Source organism: Canis lupus, unplaced genomic scaffold (genome assembly GCF_011100685.1).
Source record: "Canis lupus familiaris isolate Mischka breed German Shepherd unplaced genomic scaffold, alternate assembly UU_Cfam_GSD_1.0 chrUn_S557H719, whole genome shotgun sequence".
NCBI classification, from domain to species: domain Eukaryota; kingdom Metazoa; phylum Chordata; class Mammalia; order Carnivora; family Canidae; genus Canis; species Canis lupus.
Genome location: NW_023331496.1, coordinates 10185 through 34877, shown reverse-complemented (window position 1 = coordinate 34877; position 24693 = coordinate 10185). Strand labels below are relative to the sequence as shown.

The 24693-nt window shown below is 36.9% G+C and overlaps 1 long non-coding RNA gene across 1 annotated transcript; it reads right to left on the bottom strand.

The window, feature by feature from the left end:
• LOC119879287 lies at positions 1-24132 on the bottom strand. Its single transcript, XR_005387428.1, has 3 exons — positions 24094-24132; positions 13402-13467; positions 1-308 (listed from the first exon to the last, which is right to left on the bottom strand). It is a non-coding gene; the product is annotated as an uncharacterized LOC119879287 (long non-coding RNA).
• Between the last annotated feature and the right edge of the window lie 561 nt (positions 24133-24693).

The following is a 24693-nucleotide window of genomic DNA, read 5'->3' as shown; positions in this document are numbered from 1 at the left end:
AATAACTCAAGTTTTTGTAAGTCAGAAGTGTAGCAGGGTTGGTTAGATTCTCTGTTCAGGTTGAAATCAAAATGTTGACCAGCTATTTTCTCATCCAGAATTCAGGGCTCTCCCTTTCAAGCTCATTTGGATTCTCAAAAGAAAATTAGTTCCTTGAAGTTGTAAGACTGAAGTCCTCATTTCTTCAATGTCTGTTAAATGAGAGCTGCTCTCAGCTTCTAGAAGCCACCTACTTCCATGTCAGATAATCTCCTCTATCTTCAAGCCAGCCACAGTGCATCACATCCTTCTGTTTCAAATGTTTCCATCTGCTAAGCCAGATAGAAACTGTTTTTTTAAATGGTTCACAGGATTAGTTCATGTCCAATCAAATAAATTTCCTGTGCTATACAACATGATATGATCACAGAGGTGATATTACATCATATTTCACAGGTATAGGGTGGCACAGTTTTGGGCTGCCATTTTGGAATCCTGCATATCATGGGGTGGATCCTCAGATCCTCAGATTTAAAAGAAAAAGGAAATATGGAGGGGTACAGGAGAAAAATAAAAAAGGAAGATGACACAGATACTTAAAACAATTGATGATCAAGACAGGCACTCAGAATTCCTATTTGTTTTGAATATAGAATTTATTTTAGAAAGAAGTTTCAGAGGAAAAAGGGAGTTATAAATTTGAAGGCAGAGCACTGTAGTATGAATTGGGATTATACCGGCCTATTGTTCTTTCAAGAAACTTGGCAGAGATGAAAATGGTGCAGAAATTAAGAAAGTCAAGGATGAGAGAGATTTGGGTGTTTATGTTTTGAGGAGATCCAGGAGAGAGGAAAAGCTTAATGAATGCCAGTAAAAAAGAATCAAATTAATTAAGAATCCCATGTATAAAAGTTTTAAAAAATTAACAAAGCACATGAACTGAGGGTACACAAAAAGCCTATGTGGATTTTTTCTCTTATACAAAGTAAGTCTTTGCTTGTTTAGTAATACAAAAGTAAGTGGCTCTTGCTTTTTTCTGTGTGTGCTAACATTTCTCCTGGTATGTGCCTTGCAGTTTCTCAAAGTATATCTTAATTGCATTCTGAGCATATTTTCCAAAACAAAATGGTCTGAAAAGAAGGTGACCAAATATTTGAAATGACAACACTCCAAGAATAGCTAGATACCTGGTTGGCATACTCAATTAACATGGAAATCTCACTGAGGTTAGGATTTAAACTGTTAGGCTTAGAATAACTAACAGGCACATGTTCAATATATTATAGTTTTTTTCTATGAGTTTAGCAACTAAATTGCACAAATATCTATTTTTCAACGGTTATTTTAACCAAATAACTACATGTTCCATTTATTTGTAACTGATTGGCAAAAGACTCAAAAAGAACTCAATAAACACAAACATGCTTCTTAGTACAAAATACACAATTAACATTAGAATTGTCAACATACACAATTTTTTTAAGACTGAGTAACAACATAGCATGTTTGCTATTGTATCCAAAAGGAAATACAAGATTTCCCCTATGTTTGTCATTTCTGTTAACACACACATCTTAAAACATCTTTGTAAATGACTATTTTATATAATAGAACTATGTTCATTATTTAAAAATGATAGCTATATATTTTGGGGATAAAATCCCTATGTTGGAAGAAAAATGTTTACCTAAGAGAAAGTTAAGATGGAGCACAGTCTTTGGAATATTGTGGTGTGTGTGTGTGTGTGTGTGTGTGTGTGTGTAAGTAACAACATACTAAGTATTGTAAGTAGATCTAATAATTAGAGATAATTTCATGATTCCAAAGCATGGTAGACCAAATAATTGTTCTTCAAAGATGTCTGTTTCCTAATATCCAGACCTGTAATTATGTTACCTTGCATGGCAAATGGACTACTGGTTATTACCTTAAGAATCCTGGAGGTGAGGGGCATCTGAGTAGCTCAGTTGGTTGAGCCTCTGCATTCAGCTCAGGTCATGATCCCTGGCTCCTGGGATTGAGACCCACTTGTATGGTATCCTCAGCAGGGAGTCTGCTTCTCCCTTTCCTCCCTACTTTAGGCTCTTCTATCTCTGTTTCTCTCTCTCTCTCTCTCTCAAATAAATAAATAAATAGTTTTTTAAAAGGCATTTAAAAAAAAAGAATCCTGGAGATGAGACCATTATCCTGGATTACCTAGGTGGGCCCAACACAATCACAAAGGTTCTTATAAAATGGAGGCCAGAAGGTTAGAGTCAGAGAAGGAGATACAATAACAAGCAGAGGTTCAGACGATGTGATGATGGGATCATGAGAGAAGAATAAAGATGCTCTCTAGAAACTAGAAGAGGCAAAGGTACAGATTCCAGTTTTTGCCTTCTCCCTTTCCCACAAGGAGTTTGAACAGAAATGCAGCCTTTCTGACTCATTTTAGACTTCTGATATCTAGAACTGTAGCATAATAAATTTCTGTGGTTCTTTTAAGCTACTAAGTTTGTGGCAACTTATTACAGAAGTAACAAAAAACTATTACACCAAGTGCAGTCTAATGTAACTATCCACACTCCAGGTAGTATGTTTAATTCAATGCTTTTCTTTCCATAATTATGGCTATATCACACGTAAAAATAATTGTTTAGCTTATAAAGAATGGTAATTTTAAAAGTTGATTAAAGCATTTCAGAAAGGCTGAGCAAAATCTCAGGATTCCTGTCACACTTTTAACTACTCAGTGATTAGATTATTCCTGGTTCTAGTAAAGTTCCAGTAGGAGGAATTTAGTAACATGCACAAAAGAAGTGTTATGAGTCTTATGATGTAATAGGGATAAGACTTTTAGTGTGTTGACAAAAGACAGGACCTTTATCAAAGATCTGTGTTTCTAGGTAGCATCTGGTTGACAGTTCTAACAGAGGGATAGAACATGACTATGTCTCAGGAGGGTCCTCTTTCTGCCTGGGTAGCCTACAAATTGAAAAATGGCCTGTCCTCATTGCTGAAGTCTTTCTTGGCCTTCCTGCTTTGTGTCATGTCCTCTTGCTGAGGATGAGAGTTCAGAGACCTGAGATCTAGCTTCCAGGTATCTCATACAGATGCAATCTCAGCAGTTTGCCATTTGGGAGCAACACATCTCTATTCCTTGCTCTTGTTTTTTACAAGATAAGATATTCCTTTGTTACCCTCAAAGCTACTCCATAAGTAAATTTAGGAAACTTCCACTTATGTACGAAGGATTGATCCAATGGTTTTCTCTCTGTTCCCTCCTTAAACCCCAGCAATACAAATAAAATATTCAAATTGTATTCCAATGCAAGTACAGATAAGAAATTTTGATGAATTTTGAGGGAAAGTCGATAAATAAGGACAACTGACTTAGCAGAGAAAGGAAGATAATCCTTACAGTCATGGAGCCAATTAATAGCAGCTAATTTATCCAACAGAAAACAGGGTCTCAGAACTTTGGATGCAACAACTATCTCTGAAGGCTGGAATGTGAGAGTTAAGACTGCAAGTAGTATGACTGAGGCCTCCTAGACTTTTTTTCTGCAAGGCTTTGCTACCAAGAGAATGTAGATTTCCCACCACAGCATAATAGAGAAAGTAACCTCTCTGAGAAGGCTGGGTTAGTAAGGCTCTGGAATCAAATAACTAAACTCAGAGAAGGAATGAAATTAAGAATGAATGCAAGCCTGCAAAGTGCATGGTGACATCCCTCTGCTCTCTTTTAACATACTTCCCAGGATTCTTTCTGAGGAGTGGAACAGACCAAACGTCAAAACATAATGACATTTCAGATTTGCCCAGTGGATTAACATACTCTTATTAACCACACTATGGTAAAATTCTTTACTCTGTTAATGAAACCCATCCAAAAAGTGTTTCCAATCGCCACCTTACTGCCCTATTTTTAATTATAGTTTTCCAGAGATCACCATGCATGTGTCCATACCAATAGCAAAAACAAAAACCAACAAAACGAAACAGCTCAGAAGAAATAAGCAGTGTTTCTTAGTTTTAAAAAAAATTCCAGTAAATGTATAAAGCCAGGCAACATGAAAGAAACGCATTCTTTAAAAATATATCACAATGCTACGCAAATGGAGTATTCAGACAAGAAAATAATTATATTTTTTGGCTTACAAAGTATAAAGTTTTTGATATGTGTGACTTCTCGGCAATGCCATTAAAGGTAACGGGTGCCCTGCTTTCCCTTCTCCTCTTCCTGCTAACTGACATGCATGCAAGTGGCTGGGCCAGCCATGGCAAATGATAAAATGGAAGCCATATGGTGGAACAGTAGAGATTAAGAATCAATAAACTAGATTCCTAATTAGGGGAGCTATCAGTCAGCCTTCAAATGAGGATATTTAGACAGCTACCTGAAGGAGAGAACTATTGATTTAAGCCACTGTTATTCAGTCTCTACAGTAACAAATCTAATTGATAATGGTAGCTAGTTGATGTCTTTTTTTTTTTTAAGCTTTTTATTCATGAGAGAAAACAGAGAGAGGAGAGAAAGAGAAGAGAGAGAGCAGAGACAGCAGAGCAGAGGGCTGTGTCTCCATGCAGGGAGCCTGATGTGGGAACTCAATCCTGGGACCCAGAATCACGCCTGGGCTAAAGGCCGGCACCAAACCCACTGAGCCACCAGGGATCCCCAGTTGATGTCTTTCTGATAAGCACACAGACACCACAAAGGAAATAAAGGGAAACAATGCAAATAAATATTGGGGGCAAGTAGCTAGTGAGTGTTCACAAGCTAATAGTAAAAAAACCTGCAGTTTTGACCAAAATATCAATAAACTTTATTTTTAAATCAAAAATGGATATCAATGTCAACCTAAATATCAAAGGATATAAAGAATATATCAAATGGTACAAAGACCATTTAAGAATAGCAAGCTTCGACATATTTATCTTTATTTATTGGTTATTTCAGAAAGCTACTAGAGTACATGTTTCATAAAAATGATAAAAGTGAATCATAAAAAATAAACAGTGTGGAAACAAAAGAAAAAGTATTCAATACAGAAAAAAGGCACAAGAGTTCCCAGGACAAAATAAAATGTCCTCTACAACAGCTCTTTGTCAATATCTAGAAACCAACCAGTTCAGGAAGCAAGAATGAACACAAGTGTTTCAGGAAACGTGAGTCCAAGAAAAAAAAGATGGAATGGATATCTTACCTGATAAAATATTTGAGCATGTTGAGATGAGTTTCTACCAGTTCTCTGGAAAGCCTAGGTTAATCAATCGTGATAGGAAGAAAGAAAATACACACATACACTCACATGAAATCATTACTAGCTCCAAGAAAAGCAAAATTGCTGTCCCAAACAGGAAATGTAATAGGAACAATAATGACTGGGAGCCAGTTTACATATTATTATAATAATAAAATTAAATTGTAGAACACTGAGCCAGGAACTGAGACATGAGTACTGGAAAGTATGTGGCGAGGAAGATGGGTAACAGGACTTTGAACAAGGTTACATCATCACAATCCACAGCAGGCAGACAACTATTCATAAACAGAAAAATCTAGAAATTGTGACATTAGCGATTCCAATGTTTAGAAATACAATGCAACATGCCAGAAGAAATAGATGAATGAGTCGCATAGGTTTACCTTTGGGGAGTGGAAATCAGGGAAAGAAGGATTAAGGTACAAACTCCTATTCTTCCTTAGATAGCTTATAATGCTATTATTTTCCTAAATAAAACTTACACGTTAAAAAAATTTTTAAAACTTATCTCCCTACAATTCATGCTTTCATTTTAGCCACATAAAAAATCCAGATATCTACCAGCTTGGAAATGAAAGAGGGATCAGAAAACTTTCCTGTCATATCAGTTTTAATTTGCCCACAGTACTTCAGTTTGTATCCTAACATAAAGGAAATAAAGAAGCTTTGCTTTCTGTCTGGTGCCCTGAGCATTGGCTTCCTGCAACACACCATACTCAACCACCCTTTATATTTCAATATTTCAGTAAGAGGAGGGTACTGAAATAAACAGGATCTTAGATTTATTAACCAAATACTGTCAGTAGACTTAGTGTATTGCTAATTTTTAACCGAAATTCAAATAAGAGATGCACATTCATATCAGTTTCCTTGAAGATACAAGACAGTCTCAGTAACAATGGCCGAAGTATTTATAGTTGTCTGTCTTCAAATAATTTAATAGCATTGAGTCATAATCAGAACCTCTATGGGGTTGAGTAGCGCAGGTTAAAATGTTTCTATACTTAATAAGTATTACCTTATGTGTAGTGTGATTAAGAAATCATTTATACCTTGAATTTTTCAGTCTGTCTTTGCTTTCTTTCCCTCCTTCCTTTCCTTCCTCTTTCCTTCTCTTATAAGCTTTTCTCTTAAAAACAGTGATTTTCTTTATTCCTTCCAGAAATACTAGATTATAGGCATATTACTCCCAAACAATAGCTAGAGCAAACCTCATCAATTTAAGAATGGGGAGTGCATCATGTAATGAGTTTATGCCTGTATCTCTGTTACCAAATGGATCTAAAGTGACATCTCAGGGCCTTGTTAATGAGATTGTTCTTATGTAAGGGAATCTGGTAATGGGATCATACCAAATCAGATTATTTAGAGATAATGTTAACACAAATTAAATTAATTAGTGTTCAATTTGTCCTTCACAAACAAAAAATAAAATAAAACAGCTAACTAGTAATATAGAGTGATACTAGTGATGAAATAACATACTTTAGGATCTAAGCCTAGAATTTGCAAATTAGGAAGTTGATAGAACAAAAGTAGTTGATATTTAAAAAAGTCATATGTAAGACAAATGCTTTCAAGCCCATCAACAACTGATTCTCCTGCTCATCCAAAGCTTTGTAGGTAGGTCATTCTTATTTCTGCAAATTACATGGTATTCTATTTTCTAAAGTGTTATTCTATGTACAATTGGTTTTCCTTCAAAACTACTAAAAAGTCACATCCTAATATGTAGCATTATTAGCCTAAGTTTTAGATGCTTTTATAGAAGCCATCAATCCCTCTGTATAATTGCACTCTTAAGATGTGATTCACTTATTTATCACATTAGCTGTGCTACTGGTAATGAAAATGCATATCCCACAGAAATCATGTGACCTACTGGGAGAAATGTTTAAGTAGAAGCTCCTCAGGTAATTAATTACACTGTGTAGAAGTAAGTTGAGATATAACACTAAGAGAATGTATTGCTCTGAATCATAGTTCTTTATGAAACTAACTATGTCTCATATGGACATACTGAAAATGTTTAAAAATACAGATTTAATTGCTTCTGATTCTACATGTTAATTTGGCTTTCTTTTAAAAACACAAAACTTTAATTGTCTTAAATTGATTCTAATGAGTCAAATGCAAGCAGAAACACAAGTAATAAAGCAACTTAAATCATCCAGTTGAGTGAGACTGACAAGTTGGGAAATCATTGGCAAGTCCAAAAAGCATTCAGTTATATATATTCAACCTATGCCATTGCAAATAATCATATTCAACGTATTCATTCAGCATGTGATCAGTAAAGACCTCCTATGTATCATCAGCACGTTAAAAAATGGATGCTAATGAGGAATGAGACATGGTCCTTAACTTTATCAAATCTGTAACCCATGCCAGATACATAATATGAAATTGGATTAGGTTCTACAGTATAGGATGTTTTGAGAGAATGAATAGAATTCACTTAACTCTGATTATGCCTCTCCGAGGTAACATTTACTCTAACATGTAAAATATAAGCGCTGATTACCCTAGCATGCCACCTAGCAGGGTGGGGGGACTGTGGAGAATTTCAGGTATAGGCATGAGCAAGGAGTGTGATGTGAAGCTGTATTTGACAGAATCAATCACATGTAATGGAAAACATGTTTTTACTAGGGATAAACTGTAAGGACATAGTAATACAAAAAATGACAATAATATTTGCAATGTATATCCCATATCTGAACAATTTAGATTACTGCATTAAAGATTGCCTGCAGAATACATTTATGGGATATGCTTCTGGCTAGGACACTTCAGAAATCTTGAAGACAACATTTTGAATGGATCATAGTAGGCAACTTTATCTTTGCTTTTTCCTTACAGAAGGAGAATTAGAGCACAACTCAAGTCAATTATGATAAATAGATTTACTCTGAAAAGTCTCTACTTTCTGATATATTTCTAAATTACATGGAAAAGTTTAATGTTATCCTGCTAATCATCTTATTTTTTCAAGAAAAAAATATTTTTATCAGGTTAAAATTCATAACAAACCTGGGGCACCTAGGTGGCCTGTGTGGGTTAAGTGTCTGCCTGCCTTCCGCTTAGGCCACTATCCCAGAGTCCTGGGATGGAATCCCATATTAGGCTCCCTGATCAACACGGAGTCTGCTTCTCCATCTACCCCTCCCCACTGCTTGTGCTCCCTCTCCTCTCCTCTCTCTCTCTCTCTCACTCATACTGTCTCTCAAGTAAATAAAATCTTTTAAAAAATTAGCAAAGCCTATTTTAAAAATTTTATATTAAGTATTAGACAAATTAGAAAATTAAAATGTATATTTTGGGGGTTTTTTTGTTTTTTTTTAAATTATTTATTTATTTATTTATGATAGTCACAGAGAGAGAGAGAAGACAGAGACAGAGACGAGACAAAGGCAGAGGGAAGAAGCAGGCTCCATGCACCGATGTGGGATTGATCCCGGGTCTCCAGGATCGCACGCTGGGCCAAAGGTAGGCGCTAAACCGCTGCAACCACCCAGGGATCCCTGAAATGTTATTTGAATTCCAATTCAAAGATGGTAAAACAAACTCATTTGAATTTTTTCCTGAAAAAAAAACACATAACTTCTGATGTGCAATATTACTAAACCAATAATAATGTTTGGAAAGGACTCTGAAATGTATAGATCCAAATGATCTGTTCCAGCTTCATTAAGTACTGAGTTCAGTTTTTGTATCCCAACTATTGTTGAAGCATGAAGTTCACTATGTTATTTGCAGAGATTAACTGGCCATGAAATCATCAAAAATTTAATCAGCATTTACATTCATAATATTAATAGGGATAAATTCAAAGCAAGTTACCTGAAAACTACTGAACAAAAAAGCTGACAGAGGCAGATAGGTATTTTACGTATAAACATTATTATTTTCCAGTTTTTCTTATAAAGTAGCACTTTGATTTTGTAAGACCAACAAACTAATATCTAACACGTACATTTGCCATGACATGTGTGGAAAGACAATACTGATTAGAAAGTTAGGTGAATCTGATGCAAGAAGGAAGCTCGTGGGATACTCTCCAACGGCACTATACCTGGGAGTGGTCAGCAACTGACTAAAGATATAAAAGACCAATTATTGAGCAAATAAATCCAGAAAAGCCTTTTTTCATTGTACTTGACAAATGCACAGACAATTGTTAATACAGAATACTTCCAATACAGGCATTTGTGTCCATTATCTTAATGGTGATACGAAGCAAGAATTGTGTTGTCGTTTTTTTTTTTTTCTGTTTTTGGGGGGGGGTTGGAGGATCTACTACCAACAAATACAGCTAGCTCTGTGTTTGTGTATATCAACGAAGAGATGTGAAATTGGACTTCACACTTCAGGTTTTGAGTAGAAATATGTTTTAAAGGCAGAAGCTTGCACTAAATTAATATTGGTGCATCAAAATATAAATCAAATACTAGTTTCCTTAGTAAGATTGACTTGGCCAAAAAAATCAGTAAGTTGCACAAACTAAATATATTTGATCACATGTATTAAAATTGTGAATATACAAATCGATGTATTAAAATCAATATTTGCTCAATTAATAATATAAGAACTGACTGTAAACAAAGTGTTAATTCATGCTGAAGTAAAATGTTTTTCAATGGCAAGAGTACAGTTGCAAATTTGGAACTGAAGAATCAACTCTCAATGTTCCTGTCAGATAAGAAACCAGTTTGGTTCCAACTCTTCAATGATGAGAATTGGATAGTCAATCTTCTTTGGTATTTTTAATGATTTTAATCCTTTCACACAAGGAAGGAATGCACATGGCAGATAAGATCCAAGGGCACAAAATAAAGTTGGAAGTTTGGAAGAAAAACATTTGTAGGAATGTTATGACATGTTCCATAATTTAACAATTATGAGTAAAACAGGTCATGATGCTAATACATGTACTTAGTTGAAGTTATCAGCAATTGTCCCCCTTGTCTGTTGATGATTGCAGCCCTTCTGAGAGCTGTGAGGTGGTATCTCATTGTAGTTTTGATTTGTATTTTCCTGATGGTACTGTCTTTTCATATGTCAATGTCTTCGGCCCTTTTTTTTAAATGGATTGCTTTTGAGATGTTGAGTTTTAGAAGTTCTTTACATATTTTGGATACTAACTCTTTATCTGATATTGTCATTTGCAAATATCTTTTCTCATTTGTAGGTTGCCTTTGAATTTTACTTGTTTCCATCACTGTTCAAAAGCTTTTTATTTTGATGTAGTCCCAATAGTTTTTGTGTTTGTTGCCTTGTCTCAGGAGACATATCTAGAAAAAAGTTGCTATTATAGTCGACGTTAAATAAGTTACCCCTGGGTTATTTTCTAGGATTTGTATACTTTCAGGTCTCACATTTTGGTCTTTCATACATTTTGAATTTAAGTAGCAGCATTACTTTACAATAGCCAAGATACAGAAGCAGTCTAAGGTGTCTATCAATTGATGAATGGATAAAGAAGATGTAGTGTATATGTATATACACAACGGAATATTATTCAGTCATAAGAGAATGAAATCTTGCCACTTGCAGCAATATGTATGGAGCCAAAGAATATAACACTAAGCAAAATAAGTTACAAAAAGACAACTACCATATGATTTCACTAATATGTGGAATTTAAGAAACAAAACACATGAGCAGATGGGAAAGAGAGAGAGAGGGAGAGAGTGAGAGAGAGATACAAATCAAGAAACAGACTCTTAATCAAACAAATTAATTGGTGGTTACCAGAGGGGAGGAGGCTGGATGCTATGGATTAAATAGGTGATGGGGGTTAAGGAGTGTACTTGTCATGGTGAGCACAGGGTAATGAATGAAAGTATTGAATCACTGTAATGTATACCTTAAACTAATGTTAACTACGTATGTTAACAGGAATTAAATAAAAACTTTTTAAATAGGAACTTATAAAAATATAAAAGAGGGAAGTATCACCAATCCCTTATTATTTTAATACATGCTTTGTATTTTTTTTTACATTTTTATTTATTTATGATAGTCACAGAGAGAGAGAGTAGAGAGAGATGGCAGAGACACAGGCAGAGGGAGAAGCAAGGCTCCATGTACCGGGAGCCTGATGTGGGATTCGATCCCGGATCTCCAGGATCGCGCCCTGGGGCCAAAGGCAGGCGCAAAACCGCCTGCGCCACCCAGGGATCCCCTGCTTGTATTTTCATTAATTCGATCGAATCAATGATAGATCCACGGATTTGAATCTATTTTTAAACATTTTTCATCAAAAACTTGCTTAAACTGAAAAGATTATATACTATAAATTTTTAGGGGAGTATACTTCAAAAACCAAGTATAACTCTACATTTGGATAAAATTATAAAATTAGTATGCTGAACTTGCTTTATAATCTCCTCTCCTACTTTTATCAACATGCACCTCTGTCTCGCTTCTTGACATATATTTTTCAAACTAGATAAGAGGTAAATATGTATTACCCTCTGCAAGTAGTGAGGTTATAATCCACTCTAGATTTGGTAGTAAGTACAATAACAAGCACTTTCACACAATAAAAACTGTAAATATTGATAGACCTCTTTAAAGTGGACCTCTAAAAATATTCTATACAGGGAACTGCTATTTCATTCATAAATTTCTGACTAGGTGTGATGTGTAAGGACACAGTGTTATTAGAGCAAAACTGATTCTTGTAGCTCATCTCCAGTCTGTTCATTTTTAAGGATCAACAAGTATATGTTTTGTGAATATTTTCTTTTTTTAATGCTATGTTTATTTTGATCTATTGGATATACTTTTATCCTTACCAAACCTAATAATGAAAATTGACATGTTCCATGTTTTGTTTTCATTTTTCCGGAATTTCAGTTTCTTGTTGGATTCTTCAGAAGTATTAGTTTATGACAGATGAGAGGGTAATGATGCTTTAGACATGATTTTAGAAGCACTGATATAGTTTATATTCCTACACCGTGTTCTTCCTGTAGTCTATCACTTCGAGCACACTTTTAAGGTTCTCATTTGTACTTTCCTTTCTCAGACCTAAAGTTCTTCAATTGCAAGAAATTATCTACAGCTATTTCTGGATCATAATAGATGCCTCAAACACAGTATAAAATCAATGACTAAATAGTTACATAAATAATTATTACAAGTATAACTGTAACAACACACTCATTTCATACAAATACACTCTTCAAGGCTACTAATATCGCTAAATTTAAAGTAGGTAATTGCTAAATGTATTTTGATATGTGACAGTTTAAACAGAATTGTCAGGGCAGTCTTGGAGCATAGTAATTGTATATGCAAGTGCAAAATTATTCTCCAAAATACAAATGGTATTTATCTTGCTATCTTTTGGCTGCTGTGACTTTGGGTGACTATTATTTCTTCTTCGAGCTCTGCTATATTTCTTATCATTCTATAATGTATAGCTGATATCTTAGCAATAATGATACTGGGTTCAAATACAGCTTCAATGTAATATGACCACCATATCCACTTAAACATGACCTTTTGTTATGTTGCACATATTTTATGTAACACAATATTATTAGATATAGTAGGAAAATACAAATGTAGCTTCCTCAAGCATCATGTGCTAGTACCCAAGTTAAATAAAATACAGAACAATTATCATACTTTCTGATCCATTGCTTATCAAGAAATATTTACCTTTATATTACCTATTATTAGGAATTTACTGATTACCTATTATTAGGAATGTAATTACATGTAAAATATATGTAATATATGTGTGTATATATACATATGAGTGTGTATATATATATATATATATATATATATATGATTAGTAAAGCAGATGTAAATTCCTTGCCCATGCAGGCCTTATATCCTAGGTTGAAAACTGAGACATGCACAATAACTTTTCTAGAAATGTTCGAAAAGGACATAGTGTCAGCAAGTTGACCTATAACACTTTTGGATGATCATTTTGTTGGATGAGTTCTTTTTAACCATTTGATTATTTGGTCTCGTCTAAAACACAAGGATAGCACACTATCACTTGATATACAAAAATATGCTTGAAGTATATTTTTTTCTGCACAAATACAGTGTGGTTCCTCTACCTTGTAGTCAAAATTCTCCATAGAAGAGTTCTCATAATAGAAAACATTGCATTGAGGTTACTTAGCATCTCATCTGTCATACTTACGTAGACTTAAAAGAGGGGAAAGAAATCATACACAATGTCCTCAGAAGACAGCAGTCCACCTTTCAGCTATTTGAGAAATAGAATTATTATAAACTTAATAAAGTATTCTGCAGTTATATATTCCAACTAGCTTAAATTATTCATTTCATATCCTAGTACTTCCCCCCACATATGCCACTTTATGGTTTTAAGCTAGTTGATTTATAAAAATGTCATCAACATAGTGCAAATTAATGATTCCAGCGATACACATTTGCGATACCTTAGGTATGTGACAGGCAATTAAAAAAAGTTGTATTGATTTGTCTAAAATGTTAAATGACATAATAGCCATACAGTAAAGTATTGAATAATTTAAGTAAATCAATGTTTTTCTGAATTTTGTAGGAGTACAAACTGTCTTGGGTGCTAAAGTAAATCAGTATAATAAAATAAATATGAAGCAGTTTATAATGACGAATGTATGGTTGATAATAACCAGAGGTAGAATCTGATTTAGCCATTGTAACAAACAACTTCCAGGCATCTTTTGTGCACTATTCCCATCAGAAAACATGGTATTATATAGTCAATTGATTTTAGCACTTAAATAGCTTTTCATTTGCAAAGACACCTAGCCTCAGTATAAGCTAAACATTTCCCAGAGTGTCATTAGTTATGGCTTGATTTAGAATGATAATACATATTTACTACCATTACAAGCGATTTTGTGTGTTTTATGTGGTCTGTAAATAATGTTACATTTTATGAGGAAATGAGAAATGTTCATTTGTTGTTCTCCTATATTTGCAAGATTTAGGATTTAGCATTTTTGTACTTTCACGGATCTCTTTTTACCCTCATTTCCAATGGTAAATCCAATGAAAAATATTTATTTTCATGTAGCTAGGTCTGTATGCATTTTTTAGTTTCCCATTTTATTTAGAAAATAGAAGCATAGTATTATATGCGTATGTAGGGACATGTTTCTCCTACATAGTGTGTCTTTGTGGTTTACTACAATTTGAAGACTAATGAAATCTTTGGACCCTTTCCATAGGAAAAAAAAAGAAAATATGAATGTAGACATAAACACAATGCTATATATAATTTAAGAGAATTCAGATTTATCCCGAATTCTTTTCACATTCATACACAAAGAGTAACAATTAAAACATGGAAAACAGCCATAATTGCAGTGCTGGAAACTTTAAATACTTCAAAGTTGTAGCTAGACTTAAAATGATGAATATAGATAATTGCTATAAATACTTTGCCCGTAATTTGTATTATCCCTTCACTATTAATTCAGAAAAAAGAAAATTCCCCAGGAAAGGGCAACGATGTGAGAACATCACTGAGAAAAGATAGGTGGAACTAAAAGGAGTCATTCCTGAAATAGGAGATCCAGAGTGGACAAAGGACTAACACCCAAATTACAGAAAAGGAAATACACACACACATCTCATTGAGACCTGCTAGAAAAATCATGGTGGATTAGGTATGGGTCATGTTGCCAAACGGAAATTGGATGGAGTATTTTATACTGACCTTGGTAAAATGATTTGGACTCTGATACAACCCTCTTCTGCAAACTGGGGATATTAATATGATTTATTTCGTGCATCTGATGGTTAATTCCATACAAAGTATTTAGTTAAATTCCTGGCATACATTTGGTAGGAAGATTGTGACTAAACTCAGAATGTGCTTTCATTTCTATACCAATTCTGTTTGTTATACGAGTTGTTCTGAACTCAAATGTGGGACATCTTGGAGATAGGGAAAAGCCTTAGAATGTTTGGAATGTTTGGAGGGACAACCAGGCTAATCAGATTTTTTATCCCTCACTTATCATACTAAACAGTAGGCAACAGAAACATCTACCCTAAGGGAAGGAGGGAATAATGAGGACCCTTTGGCCAGAAGCAGAAAAGAACCCTGTGCAAGAGACACAGATTAATCAAAAGGTTCCATGCTCAAAGGTCCAGTCATAGATAGGCATACCATCTGGAAGTATATATCACCACACATGCAGCACCAGACCTGGAGGCAGGGTAATAGTAAGCTATATGTAGTACTCTCAAAACAACCTAATGGGAATCTCAGATTCAAAAAAAATATTTATATTGGAATATAAACCAAGAATCAGCAAAATGTTCAGAAAAGATAATCTCGTAAACCTAAGAGATCAAATTCAATAAACAGGTAATAATTTTTCTATAACGAAAGTTAATGTATAAAGCAGCAGATAAAAATATTAAAATAAATATATAAAAAAACAAGACTGATATGAGAAGGCCCTGCATCCATAAGGTAACATACTAGAGATTTTTCAAATGAAATATTTTATTTTAGGAAAAAGAAAAAAGAAAAGCTCAATATTGAACTGAATAGGAGAATGAGAGGAGAATGAAAAGAGACACTTAATGAGCAGGCAAATAAAATGGGACCATGTTCCCAGGGAAAGGGCAATGCAAAGGGAGATAAAATCATGAATGAAGAGTTAATAAGTATAGAAATCAAATATAACTTCTCGAAGGAATGAGCAGAAGGCAGGGTAAGAAAGGTGAAAAGAGGAAAGTGTCACTCATTTTTAAAAACATACAGAGAAAAAGTTAAAATGCTGACTAAAAATACCAATAGTATAACTATGACATTTTTAAGGAAAAAATGTAAATAAAAAGCATAAAATATTAGTGTAAATTAAATCCTCAAACCCTATCCATGAACTCGAGACTCATAAAACCAGCTTCTCATTTAACAGCTCCATTTGCATGTCTGATAGATATCTCAAATACAGCTTGTTGAAAACAGAACTCCTGACTTTATCTCCATATAGACAAAATCTCTCCATCAGCCCTCTACATCTCAGTAAAATGAAACTCAATGGTCGGCGGCTAGAACAAGGATCTTAAATGATCTCTGACTCTTCTCTGTCCTTCAAGTGTATATCCATTCCAACAAAAAATCTAATTCGGACCTCATTCCAAAATATAGGCAATATCCTAACCAATTCTCAACACCTCTATCACTTGTGCCTTTTTTCTAAGCTACCATTTTTGCTTACCTGGATATTTATTTTACACAAATCTCATATAGCCATTCTAAATCTAAATCTGCCCAAAACCTTCTAAAGACTCTTCATTTCACTCTAAATTAAACTCAAGTCTTTTAGAGCTTGCTGGTTTCTACATGGTTTGGCCTTTAGCCACATTTCTGACCTCATCTCAATTATCTTCATCCTACCTGGCCTTTTTGTGTTTTTGACCATGCCAAGTGCCATTTACTTTTTTCATAGCTTCCGAATTTGGTTTTCGGTCTGCCCCAAATTTACTTTGCTCATCTCTTGGCTTCACTTGACAGGGATCATGAGTAAGTTCCAGACATCAATGGATGTCCTTCCCTTCTAAAATCCATAGCCTTGCCACTGTCATCTGTCTCAAATATGATGGAATTGATTTCATTATGCCCTCTCATCCTGTGTAAATAGGTGATCACAGGAAGCCTAAACCTTCATTTTACTAGGCATCTTATGCATTCCAATCTACAAATTGATTAAATCTTCCTTATTCTCATCACTTTTAAGCCTTCCCCAATCCTGAACTCTTTCTATCATGCCTTTTGAAATGACCAATCATCTGCAAAATCCACTTTGTCTTCATATTTTCTCTGAACACCCTTACTCCTTTTGTTCCAATAAACCTGCACTCTGCCTGAGAGGTCAGTGCTTTTACATAGTCTTTATACATAGAAACTGTTCTCTATGCCACTGAAAAGATGTTGAACCGTTGGGTCTGGATATAAAAAGGTGTGTTTCCTGTTCTTCATCCATCCTTAAAACTATTATCTCCTGCATTTCCCTAAAACTATCTGCATTTAAAATTCTTGTTAGGGCAGCCCGGGTGGCCCAGCGGTTACAGCGCCTGCCTTCAGCCCAGGGCATGATCCAAGAGACCCAGGATTGAGTCCCACGTCGGGCCTCCTGCATGAAGCCTGCTTCTCCTTCTGCCTGTGTCTCTGCCTCTCTCTCTCTCTCTCTCTCTGTGTGTGTGTGTGTCTCTCATGACTAAATAAATTTTAAAAATCTTAAAAAATAAAATAAAATTCTTGTTATTACTTTATATTTCCAATTATGAAAATTATTGATTGCAGTTTCCCAATACCTACATTATTAATCCTTATTTTTGGATGACTTCAGTTCCCAATTCACTGTCATCCTGTTTACTGGTTACCTGTCTTTTTGGGATTTCAGTATGTGTATAGATGATCCTTCCAACACCTTCACTTCTGACACCTTGAGTCCTCTCCCTTGATGTTCCTATTCTTCACCCTACAAAAGCAACTCACCACAATCTTGTCCTTAGAGATTTCTGCATATCTTTCATCTCAATTTCAGGCATTTCCTTCTCTGATCCTTGCCAACTAGCATTTGAGGTCACTTCTTTCAAGATCTAGGCTCCAGGGACATCTGGGTGGCTCAGCAGTTGAGCATCTGCCTTTGGCTCAGGGCATAATCCCAGGGTCCGGGATCAAGTCCCACATCCGGATCCCTGAAAGGAGTCCGCTTCTCCTCTGCCTATGTCTCTGCCTTTCTCTGTGTGTATCTCACGAATAAATAAATAAAATCTTAAAAAAAAAAAAGGATCTAGGCTCCAAGAATCTCTCTACACCATAGGGGCTACAAATGTTACTGCATTTCCACTGCCTCTTACCTATTGGGTGTCCTCTTGTCTTTAGCCATCTTAAATACCATGGTCAATCAATATAATGTTTCTTTTACCAATTCCTTGTCTCTCCCCTCTTTTTTTTAATTTAAACTCACTTGGAAAAAGCACCACTTCTGAGTTAACCCAATTGTCTACATTTATTTCTGCATTCTTGCAACTAATCAGCCTTACTTATGTGATGGCACAAACCTTAGGAACTTTTAGGCTGTCCAACAATCACACAACTCCAGGTCCTTCATCTTCCACTCTCCTAGATGGCTCCTTTACTGTCTTTGCTCTCCTCAAAAATTCTAGCTCTCCTTCCTCCCTTTTCCCTAATTTCAGGAGATGTCCTGATTTACCCTTTGCTGGTTTAATTTCAACATTAAAAAAATGTTCTACAGAATCCCACTACCACACATACCCACTCTCAGGATCTGCACCTTATGTTCTCTCTTTCCAACTGTTACTTGAATCAATTGTCAAAGTACTATACTAACTGAATCTGTTTATTTTCTAGACAGAATCTCCTCTGTCCATTTAAGTTTTATGCTCTAGCAATTTTTTATTCTTCCTTCCTTACTCTATATTTTGTGCAATTTTATTCTCAGGAATATTACACACACACACAGTTCCTTTCTACATACTAAGAAACAAAACAAAATGAAATGGATAATACAAACTAGCTTGATGCCATTTCTCTCAGGTCCCACACAAGTTATTTTCTCCCCTTTAAAAATATCATCTTTAAGTAGGCTCCACACTGGGAGTCAAACATAGGGCTTGAACTCACAACCCTGAGATCAAGACCTGAGCTGAAATCAAGAGTTGGATGCCTAACTGATTGAGCCACCCAAGTTCCCCACAAAATATCTTATTTCTCTTAAATTCACTCAGATTTAGCTCTTCGAGTCACCAAAATATGGTTTCAAGGGCAGGGGGAGCCAATATTAGGGATATTTTTACAACATATCCTTCAAAGAATAATTTATGAACTGGAAAGGATACAAGTAGATTCAAAGTTTAAAGGAGTAATAGAGACAAGGAAGAAGTTTTAGCATTGGAATAATCTACCTCTCTCATCATACTTGTCCAGGCCTATTGTGAAGCACATTACTAGGCTTATGTCAAATATCACAAAAAAAGAATAGTATTTGAGTTTTTATACATTTATTTACTGTACATTGTTCTTTAGGGGTTTTGAAGAAAAAAATGTGGGTATATTATCAATATCAGCTAAGAAGTCAGGTGAAATCCTCATTAATTAAATCATGCCCAGGTAGACAGATTGATGAATATGTGTGAATTTATACAGAGATAAACAAAAAATAGTTCTAAAGATTGATCAATAAAGTTTCATATGAGGTCAAAGATTAAAAATGTATGACAAATAGCATTTTAAGTATAAATATGTAACTTCATTCACAATGCACACAAATGCTCCTCTCCACTGCTCCACTGTTCAGTTGCTTTGTGGTTTCCAACAGCCCAAGCGTCTCCCAAAGTGCAGCTATTTATTAACATAAAGCCATCAATCAGAAAGTTCTACTATCACTTGAGAATGAAAAACATAGTCCAAACCACATTTATTTACATATAAAATACATCTTGCTTTTCATGCTGTCACAGTCATGGGAGAGATTGTGATATATTGAGTCGATCGTTTTAACTTAGTTTCTATTGTTCAAAATCTCAGAATGTAACACTATCTAACTTGGAATCTGCAGTGTGGTGAATAATATCATATTAAATACGTCAATGACAACAAGAAATTAAAAGTAAAAATAAGTGAATTTATAACTTACACTTTTACTTATTATAGATAAAAAGAAAACTGTATTATTAAAATACTTTTGTCTTCCCAAATAGTTTGGGAGTTGGAAATAGTCCTGGTAAATATTCTCATTTGTAAAGCTCTAGTCTTTATTCACATCTCTGTATGTTTTTGTTGTTTTAAATGGAAGTGGATTGGGAACACATTTTAAATTTAATTTTCCTCTTAAAATCACAGCAAAACTATAAATCCCAACAAAGTTAGAAAATATGTAAAAAAAAAGTAACATTTTTACTAACATTGGTTATAGGATTATAGATACATTGACAAAGGCCAGGAAGACTGACACAATTATCTATGGGAACTAATTAGACAACTGTCTGATAAATCTTTTAATTGAAAGGCACATTGAGTTCCCAGACATAAACACATAGACATGAGTTTTCAAAGTTCTGATGAAAAATGCATAATTCTAAAAGATCTACATTTTGAAAAATACACAAAAAAAATTGGACAACCATCAAACTTGTTACTGACAATACAACTTGGTACAATAAGATCTCAGTGATAACTGTTAAATGTTAAACAACTGGCCAGGTTGCAGTTTCCTATCATCTGAGAGATCCTGAAGGACAAACCACAAACACCAATACACAGATGAGAGTGTTCAGGTTTAATCTCTATGTCCAGATAGGCTCTCCATCTGGGTTCATTTGCAAGAAGAAATTGATGAAAAGTAAAAACACTAGAAACCTCCTTTTTCTTCTTTTTTTTGGCTAAAAAATGTATTGTCAGGTTGTAAAAAGATTTTATTTATTTGAGATAGAGATTGAGAGAGAGAAAGAGCAAGAGCCAGGGAGCAGAGGGAGAGGGAGAAGCAGGCTCCCCACCGGGCAGGGAGCCTGACTCTCAGGGCTCCATCCCAGAACCAGGAGATCATGACCTCAGCCAAAGGCAGATGCTTAAACAACTGGGCCACCCAGTGCTCCTAAAAATGTTTTGTTGCAGAGACTACATGTCTGCAGAAGCCTGTGAGTGTTCTATCCCAAAACTGCATCAGGAAAACTTTAGCTGCAAATGCTCTGTAGATCTCATAAAGGGTACAGAAGACAACAGAAAAGGAAGGACCACTTAGCACAACAAATTTCAAACTGTGAAGGACATAGGGATTTGTCCTAGAAAGCAGTACAGGGCTGACATATGGATTTACCAGGGGATTTACCTCTCTGCCTTTGCCTAAAGGCTTCATAATTCTGACCAAGCGAAATAGGATAATAGCTCTTGAGCAGTTGTTCAGTGTTTTATTTCTGTTTACCCTTTTTCAAATTGTATGTTGTATTGCGATTGCCTATGTTAACCAAACCACTGCATATTTGGCATGGGGAGGGGAGTGTGGTACAGATAAGCTGCCTTTGTTTTTTTGTTTGTTTGTTTGTTTTTAAGATTCAGTTTATATATGGTCAGACCACTTGGTACTATAATTGACCCTGAAAGAGAAGACCACACATTAGCTAGAAATCCTGGGATGGGTGACAGAATGGAAAGAACTTTGTGAATTTTGCGTGTGAAAAGAAAGATATGCAAGTATTCTTATCTTTTCAAGAGCAAGAACTGTGGCAGAGACAGTGAGCTGCCCCTCTAATAACCTCCTCTCGCAATATAAGAGTATTTTGTTGAGCAATGGTCATCCAGCCTAAAGCAAACTTTTCCAATCTCTCTTGCGGCTAAGTATGGCTCTATGCCTAAGTTCAGACCATTGCACTATAAACATAAGAGTTGTCAGGGTTCTTTCCCTAACAGAAAGAAATCCTCCCTCTACATCCCAGCCTTCCTCATCGCTTCACTCCTCATGCATAAATCACAATATCATAGAGGAAACTGGAGTAGACATATTGGACTATGAGAATGAAGCATGTGTTGAGATAATGGAGCAATGAAACAGAAGACTGACAGTTATGGAGTTGCTTTACCTTATATTTATTGGAGAAACAAACTACCTTTTTTTTTTTTAAAGTAACAATTATTTGGAGTCATTTCTGACTCAGCCAACTCCAGTATCCAAACTAACCTAAGAAAGTATTCTAGGAAAAATTAAAACAAGATTCAAATGAAAGGAAGACAAAGGAGGCCCCATGAAGACTGTCCTTTTAGCACAATTAATCTAATTACATGTATATACTTGAGAAGTAAGAAGATAAAGATGGCTCTTTGATCAAGATAATGTAGTTCCCAATCAAAAAATTAGGTTATAGGGATCCCTGGGTGGCGCAGCGGTTTAGCGCCTGTCTTTGGCCCGGGCACGATCCTGGAGACCCGGGATCGAATCCCACATCAGGCTCCCGGTGCAATGGAGCCTGCTTCTCCCTCTGCCTGTGTCTCTGCCTCTCTCTCTCTCTCTCTGTGACTATCATAAATAAATAAAAATTAAAAAAAAATTAGGTTATAGAAATTGCAATATTTTCATATGACTTTTCTATATCCACAAGATATTAACTCCAAGAAAATCACAATACTGTACCAGTAGTTATGGTATGATTACAAAGCAATCTAACATATGATAATTGTTTTAAGTAGTTGATAAAGTATAAGAAAAGAGAATGAATTGAACCTGAGAGCTTGAACATGCTCCTTCAACGTGGTTTAAAGAAAAAGATACATGTTTTCTTACTTGAGACCATCGCTAACCTTAATTATGTCGTTAATAATATGTACATAGCCATGATACTGACTTGTAAATCTCTCCAGTTTGAATGCTGAATGCATTTTAATGAACCCTAACAACAGATTTTTAAGATATAAGTTAATATTATTCTGCTTAAAAATTAGAGACTGTAGGTACAGAGTGTTCAGGTATTTTTTTTCAAGACCTAACTGCCTCCAGAAGCTGGACCCCCACGTTTATTGCCTGTAAGAACTGGACAACAGGATGTGTAAACTCAAATTGGTATATTATGTTTTAATTGCATTCTTTAGAACGATGGTACTAATAATCAAATCAAACAAAACCAGATATTTTAAGGTCTTTCTTTAAAAACCTTTTAAAACCTTAAAATATCTGGTGATTTCTAGAGAACAGGGGATTATGGAGGGAGCCTGTTAGAGCCTATATAATTTATTTTTGCACAATTTAATTTTTCTCTTTTACTGTGTAAATATATTATCTCTATTGAAACAAAGCAAGGGTGAAACTCTGTGAATACTTTTCCATGATGAAAGTTGTAAAAGTCTGTTGACACCATAATTTTATAATTAGACCGTATTGTCAGTCATATTTATAATAACTCCTAAGCTTTCTGTTCTACCTTTCATATACAGGAAAAATACATAGATTAAATTATGATCTAATTTTATAATGATGCACGTTAAATGATAAGCAAATCATAATTTTAAAGGCATTATAAATTAAGAGGTGTAATATACTAAAACTACTGCTCACATATTAATGGAAAAAAGAACTTTTTTAAACAGAGAAAGGAACAAATTAATCAAAGACTGATCCCTGCTGTAAGTTGGTCTCTCAAAATAAGAAAAGAAAAGAAAAGAAAAAGAAAAAAAAAAAGAAAAGAAAAGAAAAAGAAAAAGAAAGAAAAGAAAAAAGAAGTCTTCCACTAAGCGCCCTGAAAACGACTAAGGCCAAGGTTCATAACAATGGCCAAGCATTGGTCATGTCAGGCGGGAGGGCCGTCCCCTCCCCTCCTAGGGATGTGCACGGATGTAGCTGCTGACTCGCCCCCAGGCCTGGTCATGTCAGGCGGGGGTGGCCCTGCTGCAGCCCCGGGCCCCGCCTCGGCAGGTGCTGGCAGGTGTCAGGGTGCCCCGGCCCCAACAGGGGGAGGCTAAGCAGAGCCTCCGGGCTGCGGGCTCCAGGACAGAAGAGCGGCCCAGGCTCCCCCGGGTCCCTGCTCGGCTTCCTGGTGCTGCCCCGGGGGAGGCGGAGAAGCCCCCCCGGCCCCCCCGCAGCCCGCCAGGCCCCGCCAGGCTCCTCCTGGGAGCAACCCGCCGGCGCCTCTCGGGCCTGCCCCGGGGCTGGCCTGTGGCTTCTCTGGGGACGCAGCCCTCAGCGGGCCGCCCTGCGCGGGGAGACCGAGGCGGCGGCCCGGGGCGCCGGGGGCCCGACAGCCCGCCCCGCCCCGCCCCGCCCGGGACCAGCCCAAACGACCCAACGGCCGGCGTCCTGCGGGCGCGAGGGGCCCTGGAGCAGACGGGGGGCGGGGGGGGCGCGAGCCTTACCTGCCGCGGGAGGGGATGCGCCGCGGGGAAGACCCTCGGGAGCCCCGCAGGCAAACCGCGGCCTCTCGGGGAGCCCCGCCCGCTGAGCCGGGCCCTCCTGGGGGGTTGCAGGGCCCGCCTGGGGCCTGACCCGGCTGCGCTCCGGCACCTGCGGTCGGCGGCGAGGGGCGCTGCCTGGAGCCCCCCCCCCCAGCCCGTGGACCCCCGCGGGCGCCTTCAAACACCTGCGCACTGCGGCGGGGGGGGGGTGCGCGGGGCCACAGGAAGCGGCCGAGCCCCGAGGTCCCTGCACCTGCACCTGCACCTGCGCCGCCTCCGCGTCTGAACCCTGGTTGGCAGCTGCCCTCGGGCCCCCGTGCGCCCCCTCCCGGGTGCACCTGCTGCGGGGGGGGGAGGAGAGCGGGGCGGAGGACCGGGACGCCCCCGCGCAGCCACACGCAGGGGACAGTGACTGCGGAAGGGCAGGTGTGAGGAGCTGCAGGGGAGCACCTGCAGGGGACGAGGGTGCACGTGGCCGGAGGGCTCCCAGGAGCATCTGCGCCTTCCTCGGGCTCGCCCGGGGCCCCCAGGACCAAACGGCTTCCATCAACCCACTTCCGT